This window comes from Piliocolobus tephrosceles, chromosome 3, assembly GCF_002776525.5.
Source record: "Piliocolobus tephrosceles isolate RC106 chromosome 3, ASM277652v3, whole genome shotgun sequence".
Lineage (NCBI taxonomy): Eukaryota > Metazoa > Chordata > Mammalia > Primates > Cercopithecidae > Piliocolobus > Piliocolobus tephrosceles.
In genome coordinates, this window is record NC_045436.1 from 92,666,529 (window position 1) to 92,674,559 (window position 8,031).

An 8,031-nucleotide genomic window follows, 5' to 3' on the forward strand; every position below is an offset into this window, starting at 1 on the left:
AAAAAAAAAAAAAAAAAAAAAAAAAAAAAAAAAAAAAAAAAATACTGCCACCAGTTGTACTCCTAGGTGATATCATCAATATCACAGCCAGGTTTGTTAACATCAAAAGACCTAATAACAATAAGTTGGGGTTCTGAAGTAAAGTCTCTTGGAGGTACTGGAATATTCTTTTCTTTTTTTTAAGATGGATTTTCGCTTTTGTTGCCCAGGCTGGAGTGCAATGGCACGATCTCAGTTCACCTCAACCTCCAAGTCCTGGTTTCAAGCGATTCTCCTGCCTCAGCCTTCCGAGTAGCTAGGATTACAGGCATGTGCCACCATCCCCGAACCATTTTTTTTTTTTTTTTTTTGTGCATTTTTAGTATAGATGGGGTTTCTCCATGTTGGTCAGGCTGGTCTCGAACTCCTGACCTCAGGTGATCCGCCCACCTCGGCCTCCCCAAGTGTTGGGATTACAGGTGTGAGCCACTGCGCCTGGCTGGAATTTTCTTTACTGTGTACTCACGGACAACTTCAGGATTGTATTTCAGCTGAGCAGAAATGAAAATAATAGGAGGCTCTTCTGCTACTTTACTTTATATTAATACAATTAAAGGATCTGTTCATATTGTTCTTTAGCCTGACTTTGTTTTTTTTTTTTGAGATGGAGTCTCGCTCTGTCGCCCAGGCTGGAGTGCAGTGGCCAGATCTCAGCTCACTGCAAGCTCCGCCTCCTGGGTTTAGGCCATTCTCCTGCCTCAGCCTCCTGAGTAGCTGGGACCACAGGCGCCCGCCACCTCACCCAGCTAATTTTTTGTATTTTTTAGCAGAGACGGGGTTTCACCGGGTTAGCCAGGATGGTCTCGATCTCCTGACCTTGTGATCCGCCCACCTCGGCCTCCCAAAGTGTTGGGATTACAGGCTTGAGCCACCGCGCCCGGCCCTAGCCTGACTTTCTTTTACCAAATTAATTTTATTTTATAGAATGAAAGTATGTTTCAGCTTCATAGTATCTATGGCAGCCAGGTTTGAGGTTGAGGACAAGATTCATTGCCAGCTATCAACAGAAGGGTCACATCCATCACTGCTGTACCGTTCACCAAAGTAGCCATCAAAATATCATGGCCAGGATGGTCAACCAAGGAAACATGTCTGACTAGGTCAAAGTTTCCTTTGGTCCCTGGAATGTCTGTAGGAAGCTCATCAAGGTATACTGCTTCCACAGCATCCGTAATATTCTGGCCGAGGAAACTTAAGTCATCAAGTTTATAAATCTTGGCATTTAGCTTAACCAAACTTGATAGTAATATTTCTTTACAGTTCATTTTTGAACCTGACAGTGCGAATGACAGAAATAGTTTTTACAATTATTGATTTTCTGTGAGCAACATGATCAATTGTACCTATATTAGTTGTGACTCGTCTGCTTGATAACTTTGTGTAAAAGTAGAGTCCATTCGGTCACATCCTCATGCATAGCATGGTATTTTTAGCTCCACTGGTGTACCACAAGGGTGTGGTTGTGCCAGGACTGGCCATTTGACTTACTCAGGTTGGTACCATTGTCTTGGCTTGTCCATGGTAGGTCTGATGGTGCCTAGTGCCCCTGGCATGGATCTCATTTTAACCATTTTAAAGTGTACAGTTCAGTGGCATTAAGTAGATTCACAGTGTTGTGCAACCATTACCACTATCTGTCTTCAGATCTTTTTTCATCTTGCAAAACTGAAATTCTATGCCCATTAAAAAATAACTCCCTATCCCCCAGACCCTGGCAACCACCATTTGCTTTCTGTCTCTACAAGTTTGACTACTCTAGGTACCTCATATAAATGGAGTCACACCTTATTTGCCCTTTTGTGACTGGCTTATTTTGCTTAGTATAATGTCTTCAAGATTCATCCACAAGATAGCAGATGTTAGAATTTCCTTCCTTTGTAAAGCTGGATAACATTCCATTGTATGTATATATCACATTTTGTTTTATTTATTTGCCCATCGAAGGACATTTGTGTTGCTTCAATGGGCAAATAGCTATTGTGAATAATGCTGCTATGAACATGGGTACACACATACCTGTTCGAGTGCCTGCTTCCTGTTCTTTCTGGCTTGTGCCCATAAATGGAATGGCTGGATTATATCATAATTTCATTTTTAATTTTTGAGGAACCTCCATACTGTTTTCTAGGGTAGTGGCACCATTTTATATTTCTACCAGCAGTTTACAAGAGTTCCAACTTTACATCTTCTCCAACACTTTTTCCTTTCTTTTAAAATTTTTATTAATTTATTTTTATTATTTTATTTTATTTTTTTGAGATGAAGTCTCGCTCTGTCATCCAGGCTGGAGTGCACGATCTTGGCTCACTGCAACCTCCGCTTCCCGTGTTCAAGCAATTATCCTGCCTCAGCCACTCAAGTAGCTGGGATTACAGATGCACACCACCATTTCTGGCTACCTTTTGTATTTTTAGTAGAGACGGGGTTTTCCCTTTTTGGCCAGGCTGGTCTTGTAACTCTTGATTTCAGGTGATCTGCCTGCCTCAGCCTCCCAAAGTGCTGGAATTACAGGAGTGAGCCACCACGCCCTGCCTACATTTTGTTTTTTTAAATAATAAGTAATATGTGTAAAATAGTAGATTAATCCTTAATAACATGAATTCTGACGTACAATAAATACATAACCTGTCTCAGTTCCTAGCCTAGGATTCACTCACATAGAAGGTTCTTGTTGAAAGAATGAACAAGAATCCACACACCACATGTACAATTAACTACCTATAGAAAAGAAGCTAGGAAGCAGTATAACACAACTTATTCATCCATCCATTCATTGGGTCAATGAAATGGAGTATATGCCATGTACAATGTTAATTATTAGGAGTTCAAATTTCAGCAAAATTTGGAGTTAAGACAAATGTGGTTCCTTCTGTCCAAGAGCTCATATCCTGGCCTCTCTCAAGGGAGGAAGGCTGAATCAGCAGGATATGATAGGTAAATTAAAATATCCTTTCTTTTTTCTTTTTTTCTTTTTTTTTCATTTTGAGATGGAGTCTCGCTCTGTCACCCAGGCTGGAGTGCAGTGGCGCGATCTCAGCTCACTGCAACCTCCACCTCCCGGATTCAAGCAATTCTCCTGCTCCAGCCTCCCAAGTAGCTGGGATTACAGGCATGTGCCATCATGCCCTGCTAATTTTTTTTTTTTTTTCGTATTTTTAGTAGAGACGGGGTTTCACCATATTGGCCAGGCTGGTCTCAATCTCCTGATCTTGTGGTCCACCCACCTCGACCTACCAAAGTGCTAGGATTGCAGGCGTGAGCTACCGCGCCTGACCTGAAGTATCCTTTAAAAACACCCAACCCCTCCACTCTTTAGACTACATTTTTTCAACCCACATTATGATTAGCAGTGTTACTGTATTCTAGTTTTGCCGACATGCATTTTCTTTTACAAATTAGTATATGTACATAGTGTATATACTAGTGTAGTGAGATATAGTTCAGATCTAGCGTGTGTGTGTGTGTGTATGATGTATTTATATCTCACAGGAATTTACTTCATATGATTCAGGCCCTCTGGAGTTCTGGGAGTGAAATAAGTCCTCATAGCTGTAAGGTATTCATTGCATGTAATGAATTAACTTCTCTCTGCATCTAGAATGGTACCAATTATTTGCTATCGTTGGGAGAATTGATAAATAGCCACTCAATTTTTTGTGCTCTGTGTTCCAATGAAGAACCCGTTTTGAGAAAGTCAGCCTCAGTGCTCCCCTCCCCTCCCCTCCCGTCCCCTCCCCTCCCCTTTCTTTGTTTGAGATGGAGTTTCGCTCTTCTTCCCCAGGCTGGAGTGCAATGGCGCAATCTCGGCTCACTGCAACCTCCGCATCCTGGGTTCAAGCCATTCTCTTGCCTCAGCCTCCCGAGTAGCTGGGATTACAGGCGCCCGCCAACACAGCCAGCTAGTTTTTTGTTTTTTGAGACGGAGTCTCGTTCTGTCGCCCAGGCTAGAGAGCAGTGGCGCGATCTCTTGGCTCACTGCAAGCTCCGCCTCCCAGGTTGACGTCATTCTCCTGCCTCAGCCTCTCGAGTAGCTGGGACTACAAGGCCCTGCTAATTTTTTGTGCTTTTAGTAGAGAAGAAGTTTCACCGTGTTAGCCAGGATGGTCTCGATCTCCTGACCTCGTGATCCGCCTGCCTCGGCCTCCCACAGTGCTGGGATTACAGGCGTGAGCCACCGTGCCCTGCCTTGTATTTTTAGTAGAGACGGGGTTTCACCATGTTGGCCAGGCTGGTCTCGAACTCCTGACCTCAGGAAATCCACCCACCCCAGCATCCCAAAGTGCTGGGATCACATATGGGAGCCACTGCGCCCAGCCAGCTTTTCATTTTCAAATGAAGTGATAAAATTGAGCTTCTGAACCTGCAAAGCTGAGAAACTATTCATCGCACTATGGTAATGACAGAATTATGTAGGACACCAAGGTAGTCAGTTAACTCTGTAGTGACATTACTGCTTCTGCCTTCTGTGTGAATTCAGAATGAGTAGGGCAAGCATTGGCAACTGAATCATAGTCTGATTTCCTTCCTGTAGAGGCGGGGAGAATGTGCTTATTTTTTGTGTGTGGGATTTATGTGTCTTAAATGCAAATTATTCCTCAATAGTCAACAAAATGCTGTAAAAATCATGCTATCATTTTGTTCATTATAGTGAAGCCATGCACCGAACTGCCTTCCTGAAGATAAATGTATACATAGTACCTTGCTCCTGAGGATCTGCATTACTCTTTCTACTTACTTAACAACTATTTACTGAGATCCTACCACGTCCTTATTACTGTGCTTGGTCCTGATAATACAAAGGTGAACTGATCCTATGGTCTAGTGGTGGTGGGAGACAAGTGAACAGGCAATTATAATTGCTAAGTGTTAATAAATGACAGAGAAGGCACAGGATGCTGTGGTTACAGAAAAAGAGACCCCTAACTTAGGTTAAGGGGATTAGGGCAAGGCTTCCTGGAGTAGCTGATAACTAAGTTAAAACCTATGAATTGAATGGGAGTCAGCTAAGTAAAGAAAAAGAAAAGTCTTTCTTGGAAAAAACAGTACATAGAGCGTTCTAGCATGGGTAAGAATGCCAACTTAGGAAAATACAAAAAGATGAGTGTGGTTTGAGAAAAGATTGTGAGGGTGAGAGATGAAGCAGAGAGATAGCAGGAGCGCTCTCAACTAGGATGTTATAAACGCTCTGCAGGACTCTATTTTGAGAGCAATGAAGATCCATTAAAGTGCTTGAAGAAAGATGTATCATAATGAAATTTATGTTCTGGCACGATAACTCTAGCTGCAGTACAGAGTACTATTAAGGGGAGGGTGAGGTGAAGGTCTGGGAGACCATTCATGATTTTTTTTTGCAATAATTCAGTAATTAGAAAAATTTATAAATTTGTGTGATATTTTCCAGGATCTGGTGACTTTTGTTGTTACAGGATGTAGGGGAAAAGGGTCACTTCCTGGTTTCCAGCTTGGGCCACTAGGTGAGATGGAGAAACACGAGGAGTGGCAGGTTTCTTGAGGAAGATGACACGTTCAATTTTAGGTGGTTTAGATTTGAGGTGTTTGTGCGACAACCGAGGAAGCTTTCAGGGTGAAAAGTTTAGAGGGAGATTGGAGGAAGCTGTTGTTCATATTTGAATTGCTGCTCTTCTTGCCAATCCTCTTTTAGGATGCCACTGTGGAATTAAGAATTTATGAATTAGAGATATTTCCTGTGGAATTGGATCCAAAAAGTACAAAAGGAAGGAGCATGCAGCTTGCTGCTTCTTGGGAGCATAATGGGCTGAGGGTGCACTGTTTTATCATTTCCACTAGCAGCATAATGCTTGCTCCTTCCCACTGATTTCAATATATGTATTTATATTTTATATATGCAAATTTACGTATTCACAGATAAAGCCCTTGATGTATCTGTTGATGTGCTTATCTCTGGGATTAGGTGGAGGAGAAGAGAATTATTACTTTATATAACCTTATATTGCTATGCTTTTTTTGCACAAAGCAACTTACTTTTATGAAAAGAATTAAAATTATTAAGTAAATAATTGAGTAGAGATTTTGAGCAAATTGAGTTGAAAAAAATAATTGAAATGACAGGCAATGTAGGCTTTTTTTGAAGAGCAATGTAGACAACATAGGAATTAAAAACAAAAACTAAAATGATATGCCTCAAACTATATGGGGCAATCTTCCTGCCCATGATTCCTCCCCAGGTGATACGTTAGGAATTGTGTGCAAATGATTTTTGTCATTCAGTTGCTACTTCTTATTTATTATCTTGTATTTTATTTGGTAACCCTATATGTCTAGCAAGCATCCAACATTACATCTGTTATCAAGACTGATAGGCTGTCTGTTATCAAGACAGGTAGGCTGCAGTGGTTATTTGTAGCCTGTCTGTTCTGATTAGTCTGATTACTGGCTATTGTTATAACTGCTGCTTTAGTGATTTATATTCTCTGACACCACTGATTTAGGAAGCCTGTCTTGACATCTGCCTCTTCTTTGATCTCCTTTCAAGTTTCTCCAGTATTTCCTGGAGAATATCTATCATAGTAGTAGATATGTAGTAGTAGTTATCTATATAGCATCTATAGTAGCCTGAATAATGGTTCTCAAAGGTACCAGGTCCTAATTCCAGGAACCCTTAAATGTCACCTTACTTGGAAAAGGGTCTTCGCAAATGTGATTAAGGATCTTGAGGCCGGGTGCAGTGGCTCACGCCTGTAATCCCAGCACTTTGGGAGGCCGAGGTGGGTGGATCACCTGAGGTCGGGAGTTTGAGACCAGCCTGACCAACATGGAGAAACCCCGTCTCTACTAAAAATACAAAATTAGCTGGGCCTGGTGACACATGTCTATAATCCCAGCTACTAGGGAGGCTGAGGCAGGAGAATTGCTTGAACCTGGGAGGCGGAGGTTGCGGTGAGCCGAGATCGTGCCATTGCACTCCAGCCTGGGCAAAAAGAGTGAAACTCTGCCTCAAAAACAAAAACAAAAACAAACAAACAAAAAAAAAGGATCTTGATATGGCAAGATTATACTGGATTATCCAGGTGGGCCCTAAAAGCCTACTTTATAAGCAATAGGCAAGTGTCTTTATAGGAGGCAGGCAGAAGGGCAGTTTGACACAAGCACAGAAGAGAAGGCTAGGGGAAGGAGGAGTAGAGCGAGATTTGAAAATGGAGGCCTTGAAGACTGGAGTAATGGATGCAGTCACAAGTCAAAGAATGTTGGCTGCCACCAGAAACTGGAAAAGGCAAGGAGCAGATTCTCCCTCTAGAGCTTCTGGAGGGAGCACAGAAGTCCTGTCGACATCTTGATCTCAACCCTGTGAAACTGACTTCAAAATTTCTACTTGCAGAACATACTTATACTAAAAAATATACTATTGTTTATCTAAATTCAAATTCAACAAGGCACACCTCTTGTATTTTATTTGGTAACCCTATATAGAGACTATGTCTTAATCATCTCTGTATTGTTTAGCATGTTTCATCAGTGGAAGTTTGTTGAATAAATAAATAAAATGGTAATTTTGCAAAGAGTTAAAAATGTTTTTAATATTGAAATTTCCAAATGGTGTAATAGAGAGAGAATAGTATAATGAAGCCCCTTATAGCCAAAGAGTATAATAGAGAGAATAGTATAATGAAGCCCCTTATATACATTGTAGCTTTTATTTTATTTTATTTTTTTTTTGAGATGGAGTCTAGGTCTGTCGCTGGGGCCGGAGTGCAGTGGCCGGATCTCAGCTCACTGCAAGCTCCGCCTCCCGGGTTCACGCCATTCTCCTGCCTCAGCCTCCCGTGTAGCTGGGACTACAGGCGCCCGCCACCTCGCCCGGCTAGTTTTTTGTATTTTTTAGTAGAGACGGGGTTTCACCATCTTAGCCAGGATAGTCTCGATCTCCTGACCTCCTGATCCGCCCGTCTCGGCCTCCCAAAGTGCTGGGATTACAGGCTTGAGCCACCGTGCCCGGCCCCATTGTAGCTTTTA

General features: G+C 41.9%; 1 pseudogene; it reads right to left on the bottom strand.

Annotated features, from left to right (window-relative positions):
- The window catches only part of LOC111547860, a 2,465-nt pseudogene extending 1,009 nt beyond the window's left edge, over positions 1-1,456 (bottom strand).
- Positions 1,457-8,031: the final 6,575 nt, after the last annotated feature.